Consider the following 14,338-nt stretch of genomic DNA (forward strand, 5'->3'; position numbering starts at 1 on the left):
AGGAGGCAGTTCTCTCTCTTTCTCCTCCACTCACTAGGGACTGGGGGCTCAGGAGACAGGAGGGGAACCTGTGGATGCGAACAGTCCAGGACATCCGCCTTTAAATGGGCTGGGACTCCAGCTGTGGGGCACTAGGAGGGCTGAAAGCCTCCATCTGTGGGACCCGTTCCAGGAGACCAGGACATCTGGGGTGAAGATGATGTAAAGGACCCAGCGTGATGCCTCCCACACACACCTGGTGCTTTTTGGCGGGCGGCAGCATGGCCTTGTAGGGGGGTGGGGCTGGAGTCAGTGGCCCTGGGCCTCAGTCTTCTCTTCTGCAGAATGGGGGTAAAGATAGGACCTCCTCCTAGGGTAACTGTGAGAATGGGGCCCAGGCGGTGTGGGGGGGAGGGCTCTGCAGGCTATGGGTCCTCTCACCCCACCCAGCTCATTGCCTCCATCACCCCCGTCATCACCTCCAGAACTGGCATAAGAATGCACACCCCCTCCACCGTCAGCCCGGAAGAGAACCTGGCTGGGGGCTTCACAGAGGAAAGGCAAGCCTTTGCTTTTTCCTGCATCACTTTAACCCTTCTAGAGCCCAGGTTCAAAGCCATTAAGCACTTCATGAGGCCACCAGGGGAGTCTGGCTGGGCCACTGGACATGTGGTCAATGGTTAGAGGCTGATGGTGCAGCCTGGAATAAGCCCCTATAGCTCTCTCTCTGATTCTGTCTCTCTGTCTCTGTGTGCCCATCTCTTGGCGCCTTTGTCTCTCCTCTCCTCCCCCCCCAGTGCCCCCAGGACATGTTTCCAAAGCTGTTGCTAGGGCTGTGACTTCCCTATTATTTGGCCTTTTAGCCACTGTCCTGGTGATTTTCTGTTTCCCTCCAAGAGGGAACTTCTCCCCAGCTGGGTCGTGACATATCCTGCTTCTGGGGAGAGCTGAGTGTGCCTGCAATGCCCCTTCCCACTGGAAGATCCTTCCCCTCTAACTCACATCCCTTAGCTTAAACTTATTTCAGGTTCTGCTTTTAATTTGCATTCAGTTCTCTACTTAACAGACTCTGATAGACAGAGGACGGTCCTTTGTCAAACTCTTAATTCTGCCTCTGGACCTTTGGTCCTTTTCTGCTGCAGAGGAGCCCCGGCGCACGGGGGTCCAGTGCCCAGGGATCCTGCGGGAAGCCCTCAGCTGGGCCATCACCCGGCCGGGGCAGGATCCAGGCTCCGGGGGCCTCTTGTTGAGTCCGGGGTCCCCTTTCCCTTCACTCCACGTCATTATTAAGAGATGATGCAGTTCCTGGAGCAAGAACCTTTCAGCTCTGGAAAAATTATGTGTGACACTTTACATATGGATCAGATAATTAATGGACGCCCCGATTTCCTCCACCAGAACATAAAGCGGGCGAGGACAGCGCTCTAATTCCAGATAATTAAAGAGTGATCTAGCTGGCTCGCGCTGCTCAGGGAGTGCGGGCTGCTGTCATTAACACTGCGGAGCCCTCTCCATTCTCCACACCTCACTGCCAAGCGCAGGGCCTCGGCTCCCCAGGGGCTGAGGGGCCGGAGAGCCCACGGCCGCCAGCCCGCCATGGAATTGAAGTGGCTCCATCTGCTGCACCACAACTTCCTGGGTGGGCACCAAGGCGAGGGGGCAGCCTGCTGCCACTGTCCACCCCTACTCTGGGGTCAGGCTGCCTCCCTCTGAGCTCCCCAGGGGTGCATGTGCGCATACCTGGGTTTGGGACAGAACCCCAGGGTGGCCTCTCCAGGGCAGCCGTGCCTGATCTTAGAGACTTGCCTTCCGAGAAACGTGCAGAGCTCGGAGGCTGCGGCTGCCACCCCAGAAAAATGAGTCACACTTTGGGACATCTGAGGGCCCTTACCTCCCCCGGAGCTGAGGCCTCCCTGGGTTTCAGAAGTGGACGTAATAGTGCTCCACCAGAAAAACAACAAACAACCTCATTCCAAAGGATCATCATTCCAGGGTCACAGGGCTATTGCTCCTCCAGGGAAAGGGTGCAGGGTGGACGGGCTCCCAACCTTCCCACCCCTATCCCCCAAACACCTGTCCAGACCACACCTCCTGGGACCTAGGTTGCAAAATACCTTTTGGATCTGAATTTCTGGTCCCTAAACCCCTCCCTTCTGTAGTGATTAAGGCTAGCACGCTCTCCCAGAAATAGCTTCATTGCACCAGAAAACCCCAATTCAGGGCAGAACCTTCACAGTCAATTGAGGGCCGTGGAGGAAGACACTAGACAAAGCAGCAGGACAAAAATGGTGCAGAGCACTGACGTCCCAGCCCCACTGCTCACACGCTGTGTGACTTTCAGCAAGTTACTTAACTTCTCTGAATGTCCTGTCCTCATCTGTCAATTGGGTATCATCAGAGTTCTTGATGTGTTGAGTCACTCATGAGTTTTCGATGAGACGCTCTCCATAACCCTTGGGACACTGAGTGGCGCACACCGAGTGCCCGCTGGAGGGTGGGTGCAGTTGTGGAGTGCAGTCGGGGCGTGGGCCCGCCTGGGGACTCTCAGACCGCAGCTGTGCGTGCCTGGGCTCACGCACCTTGCACACAGAGGCCGGCCCTGGCTGACGGTGCACCAAGCCGAGGGCCCTCGAGAGAAGCAGGATGTCCGGGGTGACTTCTGTTGCTTTGGAATGGGGTCTCTGAGGACCTGCAGGCGACAGGGAGGGGCCCAGAAGCAAGGGGCGGACTGCGGGAGGCCGCCTGCCCGCCCGGAGGCCCGGAGACTGCAGGCAGCAGTCCGTACGTCTGCAAGGGGCGACGTCCCTCGTTGGGTTGGCTTTATCTTCTGTTGCTTTTGCTTCGTCAGGATCAAGGCCGCCCTTCCACAGAACAGCCGGAGAGGGAAGCTGAGATTCGGATCTAGAGGTGTGGAGGGCTCCATTCACTCTCCTGAGGGCTGTAGGAGGCAGTCTGGGGACGCAAGAACTGACCTCTACAGGCTGCCGGTTACAACGAAAGGATGTGTCTCGAGGCCCCTCGATCCAGTCTGTGGCCCCTTCACCTCTCAGCACCTCTGTGGTTACAGGGAGGCCCAGGGACCTCATTCCTTATCCCACTCTGTAGACACCTGCCTTCCAGGATTCCGGACCTGCTGCAGCTGCCATTTTGAACCAGGGCCCCTGGGGATTCTAACAATGAGGCCAGTTTGGGAAGACAGCCCCAGTCCTGCACCTGCAGGCGCTGGGGGAGCAGGTTGGTGCATGGCCGTCCCCAGGCAGGGCCCACAACTAGGGCCCGGGGTGGCCCCGGCTCCTCTCCCGCTATGTCCTGGGTCGGGGACTGGGGCCTGTCACAGGACTGCTCCCAGCTGGCTCCCAGCGTGCATTTACTGGAAGAGCAAATGAACCAACACTGTCCGTGGGTCTGGTGGCTCCCTCCCTGCAGAGGAACTCGGAAGGAAGAATTTAGACCCAGGGACCGGCCATTGTCCAAACCACTGGCACCTCCATTGGCAGGAGCCTTCGAGCCCTGGCGGCTGAGGTGGGGGCACACACATTGTGCAAGAGATTGACAAAGGGTTAGCTGGCTTTGTGCTTTTTAACTTTGATGGGACGTGTGTGCATGTCTGTGGATGTACGTGCCTGTGTCTGTGTGTACACATGCACGCGTGTGTGTCTAAGTGTGTTTGTGTGTCCATGTGTGGCAATGGGCCAAGAGGCAGGGGGATGGAGGATGGGGGTGCCTGAAATTACTTTTGTCCCTGGGTTTCGAAATCTCCATGGTTCCTGCCTTCTGCGATGTACAAGTCCAATGCGCCCCACCTGGGCTCAGGTTGCTTGTCCTTAAAGGTCCAGGCGAGGGGCAGGGCACAGTGAGGGATAAAGGGACACATGTTTGGAGCAGCTGTGATCTGGGGCCAGCTGGGCAGAGGCTGGTGGAAGAGGCCGGGAGACTGGAGCATGAATCAGCATTGCCGCAGGGAGCTACAGCAGTTCCCCGAACACTGGGCCCCCCAGGAGGGACCTGCAGAGGCTGGCCGGGATGCCTTGCCCAAAGGAAGCAGGGGGCACCCACACCTGCTGCTCCCCGCTCGGAGGAGGTGGGCCTCCACTCTTAGGAATCCATCCCCCTCCAGGAGCGCAGAGTGGGCACCAGCGGGTGTGCTGAAGGCTTAGGGTGAAAGCAAGCGCTTGGAGGAGCCAGGGGTCCCCACCGGCACCTGCCCTGGGCAGCACGTGGGAGAGGAGCAAAGCCTGGCCCAGGGGGCCCTCCTCGCCCGCCGGGTCGGAGCAGCTCTGCCCAGGCCGCTGGGAGACCCGGCTTAGCCTTGACCTCCCTGGGGAACTTCCCCAGGCTGGAGTGCAAGGGACTATTCCTGGAGCCCCAGGGTTCATGGGACTCCACAGGGGAAGAGGGAGATGGCACAGCTGTAGCCCCATCCATTACCCCGGCTTCTTTCTGGAGGAGCCGCCCTGGGATGGAGCTCTCAAAGAGGTTTCCAGTGGCTCCTGAAAGGGGCAGGCAAGCTTCCTGCTGCCCCTGCCTCCCAGCCACTCTGCTCCTCTCCCGCCAGCATTCCCCTTCTCCTCCCGCCCTCTCTCTCTCCCTTCCGTCTCTGGCTCTGGGTCTCCATCTCCCCATCCTCCTCCCGGCCCCTCCTCCCTTCTTCGCCTTCCTGCAGCTGGGAAGCTCGACCAAGCTGACAGTCAACTGTGCCTCTAATGAAAAACACATACCCACGGGCTGCTTCTGCCTCCTGCCTCATTAATGCAGCCTTTCCTCCAAGCTGCCTCCCACCTTCCCCAACTCTGTAAATAAATGTGCTTTCATCTGTGCTTGCCCCCGAGCTGGGTCTGTCAGGCGGGCGGGGGCCAAGGATGGGCCTTAGCCCTGCAGGGGGATGACGGGTCTGCCTTTGATGACCCCCCCCACCACCAGGTTGCAGACCTGGGCTCTTGCAGGACCTTGCTGTGATGCACAGGCCAGGAGGTGGCCAGCACGAGCCAAACCCCTGTATCTGGTTGGAAACTGGGGCTCTAATGGGGCTGCTGGGAGTAGGTGGGCGAGCTCTGGGAAGGAAGCTGGACCATCACCCACCTTGCGGGGGGTGGTGGGGAAAGAGGTAGTTTGGAGGGAGGGGCCATGTTCCTAGCTTCACGGAAGGAAGGGGATGTGTCTGGCAATGCCTCCAGACCGTTGAGAATTTCCAAGCCCTTTCCTCTTTAGCTTTGGGATGATTGGCTGATGGTGTGGCTGTTCGGCAACCAGCCTTAATGCCCTCCCACCTACAGGACAGGGCCAGGGTGAGAGCCAGGTAAACCTGGCCACGGGCTTCTGGGGGCAGCAGGAGCAGGAGGGGCTGCAGACACTCATTTAAGTCGAGGGTGCCAGGAAGCAGATGCCACACACGTGGGGTTTTGCCCTGAGACAGCTGGGGTTTGCAGAGGTAGAAACAGGACTATCTGTAGAAATATATATCCTATGTGTAGGCATACGTGTCAGCGTCCTGTGGCAACCGTGACAAAGCACCATAGACGGGGCGGCTTAAACACAGAGATCTAACGCCTCCCAGTCCTGGAGGCCGGAAGTCTGAGACCATGATGTGGGCAGGGCTGATTTCTTCTGAGGCCTCTCGTTGGCTGGCAGGCGCCGCCTTGTCCCTATATCCTCACAGGGTCGTCCCTCTGTGTGTGTCTGTGTCCTAATCTCGTCTTCTTGGAAGGACACCAGTCCTGTTGGATTAAGGCCCATCCTAATGACCTCATTTCAACTTCATCTTTTATAAGGCGCTACATTTACATAAATACATTAATTAATTAATTAATTAATTAATTAACAAACAAACCTAATTACCTCCTCCCACCAAAAAAAAAAAAGAAAAGAAAAGAAAAGAAAAAGAAACCCAAACAAAAAAATAAAGAAGGATGGAAGATTGGGCCTCAGGCACCTGGCCTCACTGAGGGGTTTCATCCCGGTCCCCCCGCCTTAGTCCAGCTGGCACCCTTGCCGACTCATTCTAAATCCCCCTGTTTCAGGCCTCATTTCCTGCTCCCCCTCCTCACGCAGCCTCGAGAGCCGGTACCACTGCTCTGCCTACGACTTCTCCCTCTGGCTGTGCTGCTGTGGGCCCTCTGGGTGAGCGCTCGGCCCAGTTCAGCCTGTGTGTTGGTGTGCGTCCGTGACTGGGGCCTCCCTCCCCGAGAGAGCCCCGAGCAAGGTGGGCGCCCGAGCGCCCTGCGTCCATCCCACCCCGGCACCTGGTACGGGGCTCCAAGCCACGGCCTCACTCGGGGTTCCGTCTGCTTCCAGGCTGAGCAGATTTATTAGTCTGGGGGTTACCAGTTTGGGGTTCCTTGAAACATGAAGAAGTGTGAGTTATATTCAACACTTTAAAATGCAGTTTGAGGTGGGGCGGGTGTAGCTGTGTAGCTCAGTGGTAGAGCACGAGCTTAGCACGCACGAGGTCCTAGGTTCAATCCCCAGCATCGCTGTTTAAGTAAGTAAGTAAGTAAATAAACCTAATTACATCCCCCCACCAAAAAACAAAATAGAATGCAATTTGGAAATCATAGTCATCACAGGTCTGTCCTGAACCCTTACTTTAAACTTGCCCCCCCTCCAGCCCCTACTTTGTTCAATCTGCTTCCAGAGGATTTGCCGGCTTCTGACACATCGCCCACAATACGCACAGTTACCCTATTTATCGCTTATGCTGCCTCCCCTCCCCCGGCTGTGACATAAATGGGGGGACCTCTGTTTTGTTCCCTAATATGTCTCACACACCTCGTAGTGTGCTGGGCACTTGGTCTGTGCACGAAATCCTCAGATGCCGAGTGACCAGAGGCAAACCTCCCTGCTAAGTCAAAGCTCTCAGTCTTGGCTTCCCCAGGGGGCTGGATGCTAAGTGAGAGCCATAATTGGCAGGCACATATGTCTTTGATTATTAAAAATGGGGAAACACATTTCCACTTCCTTAATACATTCAGTTTTGTTGGCAGCGTTATTTCAAAATATGTGGAGCCCGTGCAGGGGAGGCGGTAAGGGCTAGAAGAAAAATAATTGGGACCACTGGCTCAGAAGCAGAATAGCCAGCCCTGAGTTTGAGGCCCATCCTGCAACCCCACTCACTAACCGTGGGGCCTCCAGCAAACTCCGTTCCCTCCTCACTTCCTCATCTGTAAATGGGATGCTGACATCCACCCTGTATACTTCACAGAGGTGTTGTAAGGATTCTGTGGCAGAAAGACATAAATTTTATATCAAACTGTAAATTTAATACATTAATCATTAGGGAAGAATGATGTCAAGGAAGGATTCTGGGTCATTTGAAGCCAAACTCTCCCTTAATGAACCGTGTAACCCTGGGCCAGGTAGACTTAATAACAACACACATTCGGCCACACCAGGCACTGTAGCAGGAGGGGTGCTGGTAACACAGCCAACTCTGGGCAGTGCGTGGGGTCCAGCACGTGTTGGTGCTGAATAAACGTGGGAGTTAAAATGAGGCCCCCTGATGGAGGACAACATGGAGGTTCCTTAAAAAATTAAAAATAGACTTACCATGTGATCCAGCAACCCCACTGCTAGGCATATATTCAGAGAAAACTATAATTCAAAGAGATAATGCACCCCAATGTTCACAGCAGCACTATTTACAACAGCCAAGACATGGAAGCGACCTAGATGTCCATCGACAGATGACTGAATCAAGATGTTGTGGTCTATATATTCAGCCATAAAAAAAGAATGACATACTGCCATTTGCAGCAACATAGATGGACCTAGAGATGATCATATTAAATAAAGTCAGACAGAGAAAGGCAAATGTCTTACGTCGCTTATATGTGGAATTAAAAAAAAGATATCAATTTTATCTGCAAACCAAAAATAGACTCTCGGACGTAGAAAACAAACTGTGCTTGCTGGGGAGAAAGGCAGGGAGGGCTAGACTAGGAGTCTGGGATTAACAGATACACACTGGTGCATGGGGCTACTTGTCCCACCCAGTTAGAACTCCTCTTCAGATGAGCCAAATGTCTTCATGGCCATTCCTCCCTCCCCTGCCTCCCTCGTGGGCCATGGTCATGGGCAACTTAGCCAGAGACACAGTGCCTGAGGGTCCCAGGGAAAGCGACCCCATCGAGCTCAGTGGCCATCCCAAACGCCCCAGACAAACCTGCCAGCCTTGGGGGTGCCTGCCCCAGCATCCAGCATGCCCAAATTGGGGGTGAGGGTTCCAGGGCAATGGCGATGCTGAAGGGACGGTCCCACCACCCAACAGCCCTTTCTGTCTTCCAGTTATGGTCCTCACCTGTTGGCCTGGCCGGACAGCCAGGGACTCCAGGACCTCCTGGAGTCCTCCTCAAGGTCACCGCTCACCTGGCCTTGCCCACCATGGCCTCTCCTAAGCATTTGCCGTCCTGGGGCCCAAACAGTCAAAGCTGTGGGTTCCAGAGTCTGTGACCGGCCTTCATCTTGATGATGGATGTGGTCTGGAGCGCCCAATGTGAGTGTCCTCTCTGATTCACTAGCCTGGGGAAGAGAAGAGAGAGAGGTCCTGGGGGAGGTACAGGGTCGGTCAGGGGTGTCTTCAAGGTGGGATGCGGACGTGCAGGTTTGTAGGAAGAGGGTGGTGGAGAGAGAAGCAGGAAGGAGCATGACCGAGACGGCTGAGAGAAGAAGCGGAGACTGATGGGGAGTTCGGGGGACACATGTGGAGCTGAGCTTTGCCAGGCAGGAAGCGACTTGGCCCATCGCTGCTTTTAAAAGCCATTGGAGCAGAGATGCTCCCTAAGGACTTTTTTGGCTGAGAGGGAGGAAACCCCTCTGATTTGGCCTACTTTCCCTGTCCTCATCCGGGACCTCTCACCCTGTGACTACACTGACCATCTCAAAGCTGTCCTGCCGCCCAGCTCGGCCCTGCTCCTTGGGCCTTGGGTGCCTGCAGGCGTGTTTGTAGGCAGCAGGAGGGACCGACCCCACTTCACTCTGCACCCGGAAATCAGCACAAATGCTGCAGGCAGCCTGGGAGCCGAGACCCCCGGGGAACCCTTGGGGAGAACCCCTGGCAGGTCCTGCAGGGTGAGGGGCAAAGTGAAGCCACCTGGTGACACGTGGTGGCAGCAAGGGGACTTGGGGAGCCCCTTTCTGCTCAGGAGACTTTAAGGGGTGAGAAACTCCATCCCTGAAGCCTCAGAGCATCAGGAAATTCTCCTGAGCCCTATGGTACAGTGGCTACATGCCCTTGGCAGGCCTGGCTTTTGCTGTGAAATGAGGATGTGGGACTAAGCGTGGTCCCAGATCCCTTCAAAGGCTAAACCGCCCTGACCCTGTGTCTCAATGTTGCTTCTCAAGCCCCTTGATTCTCTCCGCACCTCTGAAGGCAACACCAGGCCCACGTGTCACACTGAGGGCGCTTGGATGCTGCCGCCCAGGCCTCCCATCTCAGGAAGCTCACTCCCGGGGTAAGGGAATGGAAGAGTCCTTGGCCACAGACACAGGCCGCTCCCCCAGCTGACCGAGGGGAACAGAAGAGGTTTATGGGAAGGCTCTGGAGGCGGGGAGGGGTGCTCACAGAGTTGGGGGTGCTGGTGGCAGGGCCTGCAGCTGTGGACCCACACTCGGCAGCCCCCAGAAGGATGTCACCCAATTCCTGTCGGTCCTTAGCCCCCTGCTCAGGGGCCAACATCCCAGATTGTCTGGCTGAGCTCAGGACACATCTACCCTCCAGCCATCCCAGAACAGGGGATGCAGAGCTGGTCCCTTTGTCTTCTGTGGAGGAAGGGGGTCCCCCAGCAGTACATGGTCCGGGGTACCACACCTCATTGGAGGGGGAGATCACGCCCCTGGAGGAAAGCAGCACCCCCTCGGCAGCTTGAGCTCGGAGCTGGCGACAGGAACACCCATCCATTCGGCAAGCATCAAATGAAAGGCTTGAGAACAGAGATCAAGAAAGCAAAATCCGGTAGGATGCAGAAGGCGGGTTCGGCTGCGGGGGTGGGGGAAGGAGAGCCCCTCCCAGCCTAGGTTCCCGTGACTTCTGCAGACCCTGTGTTCTATTAGAACCCCTGAACTTGGGTCTAAGCTCAAACGGCGGTCCCACACTGAGTGCTAGGCTCTGCTTCACCGAAAAGTGCCTGTTCCCACACCCAGACGGGGCGGCGAGTCAGTGCAGCTCTGTCTGTTCTCTCCGTGGCCTCTGAGCCAGGTGTCCTGGGGCCCTGCTTTCATGCAGCCAATCGGAGGGCATGTGCTGTGGCTATGATCAGCTTGGATGGGGAAAATCTAGGAACAAGGGCCGAGCACCCCACAGCTCCGCGACATGGAGCCGGTCCTTGTTTCAGTCGGGAAGCCTCGGGTTCACGTATTTCTATTCTTGGGGGCTGTGGTTTTTCCTCTGGAAAATTGAGCTGTCACATTGCCCCTTTGCACAGCCAGACACGGGCGGAGGAGGCAGAGCACAGACTGTTACCAAGGGCAGGGAGTGGAGGGGCCTGGCCAGAGCCAGAGTTTGGACCTGGGTCTGGAGGGCCCATCTTTCCTGGCTGGGCCCACTGTGGAGGTCAGCCGGCAGTCTTCGCGGGGCGCAGGGACCTTCCCCGGAGCCAGCTACCGCTCTGCGTGGCCTGCACCCCCTCCCGGTTAATGCTTGAGGCTGGGGGTGGTGAGCAGGGGCGAGGGAGAACCGGCCCCTCTTTGCATTTTCCCAGACTGGCCACCTGCGAGAGGCCTTCGTATCCTCAGAGTCCTCCTTCTCCCACTGGAGTCTAGACTGAAGCCTCCTTGACCTGTGCCCGGATCCTCCCTGGGCCCTTCCCTCCTCGGGCTCTGCCGAGCGCAGGTGGAGGCATAGCCCCGCCCCGCCCCGCCCCCAATTCGCCCCGCCCCCCGCTTCTCCCTGCCCTTTCCCTTTCCCGCTGTTACTGCTTGTATTGATTTGCATGCCACTTTGCTTGCGGTCTCCATAGCAACAGCTACCAAATGGCCCAAGGACAACAGAGGGGCTCTGGGGGCGGTGGGGGAGCCCAACCACAGGGGTTTGACTTTTACAAAATGAACACGGTGATTCCGCGGCACGCCTGGCACAGGCTGGCAGCCCCTTCCCTGGTCTTTCCGTCACTCAAGCCCCCTAGAGCCCCTCGCCCGCCCGAGAGCTTGGTCCCTACCTTCGGAGGGGAGGAGAGGCAGGCAGCATCCCGCCAGGAGCAGTGGGCTGCTGTCCAGAACAATAGAATGACCAGACGGCAGGGGGAGGGGAGGAGGCAGGAGGGGGAGCACCCACCCAGGGCAACAGGACCCTCTGACAGCAACTCCATCTTATGATAAAAATCTCGAGTCAAAGTCTTGTCTTTGCTCCATTGTCCATTTTGTCTCCGGTCTTGCCCCTTCCTTCCACCCTTTCCAGCCTCCTTTCTGCAAAAACAAAAAGCAAAAGACACCACCAAAAACCCCAAAACATTACTTCATGTCTTAGGGCCTAGGTTTTAGGTCCAGAATCCAGAAAAATAAGCCTCTAATTCCTTACATGTGTCCAGCCCTGAGCTGTTTACAAAATGCATTCAGAGCCGCAGACCTCAAGTCCTGGTGAGGCTGGAGGCAGGACTGGGGGAACCATCCTCCTTTGAAGATGAGAGGGCTCATCTTGGGGCAGAGCAGGCAGGCGGGCAGAGAGAGGGGGCCTGGCCGCCCGCAGGCCTGCCTGTCTTTCCACGGGACACTGGAAACCCAGTCCCTGTTTTGAATGTTTTGCATATTCCCGGATAATTTCTCCCTTCCTAGTCCCACAGCCCTGTGAGACCAGGAGCTCTACCCTGGACAGGGCTCCTGCCGCCCCCTCCAACTCTGCGGCCCTTGGCCTCTGCCGCTGGCACCCCGGAGCATGAGGAGAGTGTCCTGGGGGGCGGGGGGGGGAGAACATTCCTGATAAAAACAAAAGACAAAAGCAAGCATGACTGGGGGAGCAGGATGAAACCGATCATTCCCTGAGCAGATGCAGCGATGAGGCCCAGAGAGGCTGAGCCACTGTTTTGAGCATCTATGTGTGTGAACACACAGACACACACACACACACACCGTGTCTCTGTCGGGACCAGATGTCACAGAAGGACAGGCCCCATCTTATGAAAGTCTCCCTACTATTTCCTCAAGCCCAGTGCGCTCAGTTTAGGGCAGGAGAAGGCGAAACCCGGCCTGCAGGCCACACCCAGCCCTCTGCCTGCTCTTGTGAGCAGTTACTGGAGCCTCGCTGCCTCCCCGTGCGCACCTTCAGGCCGCGAAAGCAGGATTGAAGAGCTGCGGCAGAAGCTGTGTTGCTCGCAAATCCTAAGGTATTAACTCTTTGCCCCTTTAAGAAAAAGTTGCCTGATTCCTGGTTTAGGGCATTCGTCGCAGAAATGTTCTCAAGTTCATTTTTTGTTTGTTTGTTTGTTTGGTTGGTTGGTTTTGCGTTTTTTTTTTCATTCCTATACAGTTGGGTCACCCTATGTCCAACCACTATCTGTCGATCACTCTTTTGGGAGAACCACTTATTTAAGGAACATTTATTGAAGCTCTGCTATGTGCTGAGAACTAGAACAGCCCAGGATATCCTGTACATAGAAGGAACACACTGTCCTACCCTCAGAGGGCTCACAGGATCCCAAGAGCCTCTAACCACGGATGCGGGCACAGGGTACAATGTGGATGGATGGTCCAGTGCGGGCTGGGGCTGTGGTGGGAAAGGTGGGAAAGGCTGGGAAAAGTTAGGGAAAATGTCCTGGTGGAAGTGACAAGGGGTTGAATCTCAAAGGACCACTAGCCAGCAGCAGTGATGTGAGTCTGGAGATGCAGAACCTGGAAAGAGACTTGGGGGTGTTCAGTTTGGGACAAATGGAGTTTGAGGTGCTGGTGACATACCCAAGTGGAGTATGCCAACACCATTGCATGTATAAGGGTCTAGCTTTTAAAAGAGAGAGTCTGGGCTGAAGATGTAGATTGGGGGGTCGTTACCATGCGGAAGTAATTTTCTCTTCCTATGAGAAATCGTAGTACTTACCTTTGCTGCTCAAAAGATATTACACACTTGGTGCTTCAATATGTGTGCACCTGCTCTCTCTCTCCATCAAACTGTAAACCACCAAGATTCTGGCCATGATGGAGAAACCATTCACCCTCCTGCCTTAAACAACTAAAAAGAGACCAAATATATGAAACAACAGTTTTCAGACATCAGACAACAGACATCATAGAAGAGAGATCTCTGAGGGAGGCGAGAACTATTAATGCCCCAGCTCAGGAACTGGAGGGCGTCTCCAGGCCACAGCACAGGAAGAGGGGAGCCACACAGCCTCCAGAGGTCTCATTGAGTTAAGAAGGTAGTGTTCAGAGCTCCAGAAGGCAAAGGCAGCTGAAATCTGTGGAGCAGAGTACTGGGAGAGAGAGAGAGAGCTGCCCAAAGAAAAAGAGGACTCGGGAGATCTGCAGAGGGTCCATCTGACTTGGCTGGGTACTGACCTGTGCATACATGTGAGGAGAGTCCTGAGGCGAGCGGGGAGGAAAGTAGCAGACAGAACTATCCCAGGAGCCCACGTGGGCTCAAGAATAGCTTCTGTGTCCAACAGCCGTAGGCAGACCTAACATGGGGAGTTATCAAGCACAGTTCTCAAAAAGGTATTGTTTCAGAAAGAAGGCTAAATTAGCCGTAGTCGAAAGGCTGTCTAAACTTGTGAAACAAAACTTAAAAATAATCCTCAAAAAAAAAAATCAAACTGCTTTCCAAGTAATTAACTAGGAGCCAGAAAAAGAGGATTCCAAAAATATTTAAAGGAATTAACAATGTCCAACATCTTATCAAAAATTACCAGACACGCAGAGCAGGAATCAGTCTCTACAAATAGGAAACAATAAATGAAGAGACACAGACGAGGAATCACACAGATGATAAGTTTAGTGGACAAGAACCCTGAAGCAACGATACATGTCATTTATCTGTTTACAAAAGTGAAGCATGAGCATGTTGGGTAGACAAATAGATTTTTTAAAGACCAATAGAGCATCTGGAAGTGAAAAATTCAGTATCTGAGATGAAAAATACTCTGGATGGGACTGACAACAGATCAGACACACAAGAAGAAAATAATAGGAATCATAAATACATAGAAATGCTTCAAAATAAAATAGAAAAGAATTGGAAAGAACCCAAAGCATCAGTGGGAAGCTACAGGACAACATCAATCAGTGTAAAATGTGTGTAATTAAAGTCCCAGAAGGAGCAGAGAGAGGGGGAAGGACAGGAAAAAAGAGCTGATAAAATTAATGACCAAAAATTTTCAAAAGTTGATGCAATCTATGAAGTACAGGTCTAAGAAGATCCATGAGACCCGAGCAGAAGGGGAAACAA

This window comes from Vicugna pacos, chromosome 16 (genome assembly GCF_048564905.1).
Source record: "Vicugna pacos chromosome 16, VicPac4, whole genome shotgun sequence".
Lineage (NCBI taxonomy): Eukaryota > Metazoa > Chordata > Mammalia > Artiodactyla > Camelidae > Vicugna > Vicugna pacos.